The sequence below is a fragment of the Loxodonta africana genome, chromosome 12 (genome assembly GCF_030014295.1).
Source record: "Loxodonta africana isolate mLoxAfr1 chromosome 12, mLoxAfr1.hap2, whole genome shotgun sequence".
NCBI lineage: Eukaryota > Metazoa > Chordata > Mammalia > Proboscidea > Elephantidae > Loxodonta > Loxodonta africana.
Window position 1 is genome coordinate 78,171,656 of NC_087353.1, and position 4,472 is coordinate 78,176,127.

Below are 4,472 nucleotides of genomic sequence, written 5' to 3' on the forward strand. Positions count from 1 at the left end.
GTTAAGGGAGATCAGATATGAAAACAAAATTATCAATACAAGGCAGTAAATTTAAGTTCAGAGAAGGGAGAAAAAAACTCCAGGCTGGGGTGGCGAGGGACGCTTTCATCAGAGTTATAGAAGCAGGTGGGTGATGATCAGAGCAGTGTTTCCCAAACCACTCATGGGTATAACCCCTTCAACATTTCTGCCGTATCTATCACCTATAGTTGCGTAGGATTCTGATAGGAAGAGAAGAATGGGAGAGGAAATGCCAACCATCAAAACTATAATTAGAAGGAGTCACAGTGAATGCCTCTGGCCCTAACATGACAAGATGATGTGGTTCCCACTATAAACTCAGGCCACTTCCCTGTGGTCAATGTTGCCACTATAGCCTCCTTCCCTTTGACATCCCCCACCACCAAAGATAGACACACATGCACCCACCCCACTGGAGTTGGGCTCTATGGAGGCAGATTTGACTTCACATTCAGAAAACTAAGAAAGCTGTCTTCCATGTCTACTCTCTTCTTGTTTTCTCTCCTAGGGCTTTCAGTGTCTCCTGTGCAGAAACAATTTCAAGAACCCCATTTTCTTCTACAGTAAAGTGCTAGAGTTGTGGTAGAAACCTGACATGAGCTAGTAAGGCAACCTGGAGAAGCTTCAAGGCTTTCTGTTGCCTACACCCTTGTTTATATGCTAAAGTAGGCCGTGGGTATTACAAACAAGGAAAAGAGATTTTTTAAACTAGATTTAAATTAGCAACAATAACGAAGACATAAGCAGTTTGGAGCCCCATCTCGAGAAACCTCTTCTCTCCCTTTTGTCATTTTTTATTTTTTACCCTTTTGATCACCCATTTTCTCCTTCTGTATCCTCCATTCTCAACTGTTTTACTACCTCCCTCCAATATGGGGGCTTACTGTTCCAAGCATTAACGTGTGTGTGCGCGCACGCGCTTTAGGTGAAGGTTTACAGAGCAAATTAGTTTCTCATGAAACAATACACATTGTTTTGTGACACTGGTTGCCAACACCATGACATGTCAACACTCTCCCCTTCTTGAACTTGGGTTCCCCATTTCCATTCATCCAGCTTTCCTGTCCCCTCCTGCCTTCTCCTCCTTGCCCCTGGTGTGCCCATTTAGCCTCATATGTATAGTGGAACTACGTGTATTATTATTGTTTTATAGGCCTTGTCTAATCTTTAGCTGAAGGGTAAAGCTGAGGAGTGACTTCAGTACTGAGTTAAAAGGTGTCCATGGGCCATACTCTTGGGATTTCTCCAGTCTCTTTCAGACCAGTAAGTCTGGTCCTTTTTTTGTGAGTTAGAATTTTGTTCTACATTTTTCTCCAGCTATCTGGGACTCTGTATTGTGATCCCTGTCAGTGCACTTGGTGGTGGTAAGCCGAGCACCATATAGTTGTGCTGGACTCAGTGTGGTGGAGGCTGTGGTAGTTGTGGTCCATTGGTCCTTTGAACTAATTTTGCCCTTGTGTCTTTGATTCTCTTCATTCTCCCTTGCTTCAGACAGGGTGGGACCAGTAGACGTACCTTAGATGGCCACTAACAAGCTTTTAAGACCCCAGATGCTACTCACCAAAGTAGGATGTAGAACATTTTCTTTATAAACTGTTATCCAAGCATTAATTTTTCAAAGGGTATAGAGAATGAGAACACAAAATGGGAATGGGGCTCAGGGGCCCAGGCTCCTCTATCACTGTAATTACCTGTAGGACTGGTTGGGAGCTAAAGGAAAACATCAGGTGGAAACCTCACAACACCTACCAACCAATACCACACATATGTATCAACGTAATGGCATCCCACCTCGACTATCCCACACACACGAACACACACAGGCACACATATCCTTCCTCCATAGGATCAGCAGTCTTGGACTGGGCATGATACGATGTGGAAGTGGTAGATCTGTCCACCGGGTGACATTCATAAAGTTTAACAGACAATTTTGCAATGTTGCAGAACACTGAAGATTTGTGATTTTATGATTTATATAGCTGATAACCAAGAATTATCATATTTCAGACCCTACCACATTTGAACAGAAAAATTTTTTTGCCCCTCAGGACATTTGGGTCACACTTATGTTTTATTGTGTGGATGGATGGTGTTACAATCTATGGGAAGAATAAGAGAAGATTACAAAGGGGGGGGGGTGTGTGTGTGTCTCCCACCTAACCTGAACTGTTGGATGATGACATTCCAATGTGCAGCTAATTTGGAGGTAATTATTAAAAAGTAATGGAGAATGAAGAACACCAAGGTCACACGACAACTAAGAGCCCAAGAGACAGAAAGGGCCACATGAACCAGAGACCTACATCATCCTGAGACCAGAAGAACTAGTTGGTGCCCGGCCACAATCGATGACTGCCCTGACAGGGAGCACAACAGAGAACTCCTGAGGGAACAGGAGATCAGTGGGATGCAGACCCCAAATTCTCATAAAAAGACCATACTTAATGGTCTGACTGAGACTAGAGGACTCCTGGCGGCCATGGTCCCCAGACCTTCTGTTGGCACAGGACAGGAACCATCCCTGAAGACAACTCATCAGACATGAAAGGGACTGGTCAGTGGGTGGGAGAGAGATGCTGATGAAGAGTGAGCTAATTATATCAGGTGGACACTTGAGATTGTGTTGGCATCTCTTGTCTGGAGGGGGGATGGGAGGATAGAGAGAGAGGGAAGCTGGCAAAATTGTCACGAAAGGAGAGACTGAAAGGGCTGACTCAATAGGGGGAGAGCAAGTGGGAGTACGGAGTAAGATGTATGTAAACATATGTGACAGACGGATTGGATTTGTAAACGTTCACTTGAAGCTTAATAAAAGTTAATTAAAAAAAAAGTAATGGAGACAGAGCTTTGTATGCCATTTTAATGAATTCAAATTTTATCCGAAAAAAAGATGGGGAATCAATGGAGGATTTTATGCAGCTAGGTGACTTGATCAGAACAATGTTTCCCAAACGACTCATGGGTATAACCCCTTCAAGATTTTTGCCATATCTCCATATTGCCTATAGTTACTTAATATTGTTTAAATGAACTTTTCTTTGAACATATCTATTTAAAGAGGAAACTCATTACCAACATCACTTGCCATAATCAAGTATATAGAAGTATTAAAATGGAACAATGTTCATCCATGTACCAACTTTAAATCATCTCATGCACCATTGGTGGTAAGTCTACCACACTTTGGGAAACTGTGTTGTAGGATACGGATTGGGTTGACAGTGCCCCCTTGAAGGTAGAGAAAACAGTGAGGAAGCCAGTGAGCAGTGATGATAACTGAACTGTGATTTTGCTAGTGGGAATGGAGAAGAGTTCAAATTCAAAATCTCTGCGAGGAAAAATTGGGTTGGCGCCAGATTATGACTGGGGCTTAGATGTCACCTGGGATCATGTTACAAAGCCAGAGGAGACAGTTGTGAACGTGGGGGAATTCGGCCACAGACCAAAGGGGTCTTAAGTTTGCCTATGCTTTGGAACGTCTACAATACCAGCACTTCTCAAACTTCAATATGCATATGATTCACCTTACGATCCTGTTAAAATGCAAACTCTGATCTAGTATGGTCGCTCAGATTCCGCATTTCTAACACATTCCCAAGTGATGCTGACGCTGTTGGTTTCCGAGTCATGCGAAGTAGCAGAGTATTAGACCGTACGCTCTAAAGGGCAAAGGACCACGCCTTGAATCTTCAGCTAATATTCGAAGAGTGGAGTTGAGCTCTCTTCCCCCAGCTTGTCTCTCTCGATATGCAGAGTTCAACTCATAGAGCCCTACAATTCAAAACACTGTTGTTATGCTCATACGAAAACTATAGTTTACTTTTTTATTTTCTACATCACCCCAGCCTAGAACATAAATTCCACGAAAGCAGAGACCTTAAATATGAAGACTCCCTAGGTTGCGGGCTCACTTCTCCGTGTCCCCGGCCTGTTCTGGGAAATACAGCTCGAATTCGTCAGACAAGGCCTCTGCTCTAATGGAACTAATTTAGTGAGAAATTCACAGAACAAGCGGCACTCAAGCCCGGTTGCGATGCCCAAAACCCGACAGCTCTACAGACAACCAAAGAGACGGAATTCTCCGGCAGCCTCAAGTTCCCAGCGAGCAGTAACGCAGCTCCGGGGAAGGCGTGAGCTTACAGACCCCCTGGGAAATCCTGGGAAGGAGGCTGTTTCATTGGACGAAACAGGTCGGAAGAATCCAAAGTGGCGTAGGGGGAGTTATAATGGGCTGTCGTAGACGTAGTCCTAAAGAAGTACATAGCGAACATCCAGACCAGGAAAAGAACCAAAGAAGAGTTCAACTAGACTATATTCGCTCTATACTTACTTCTAAAATTTTGCATCTCCCTAAGCCACGACTTAGAGGGATTGGACTCGTCCAACCAGCTCCTGGGAGCAGTAGAGAGCGGCCCGGATAGAGAGGGCCGATCACAAAGGGGCGTGGG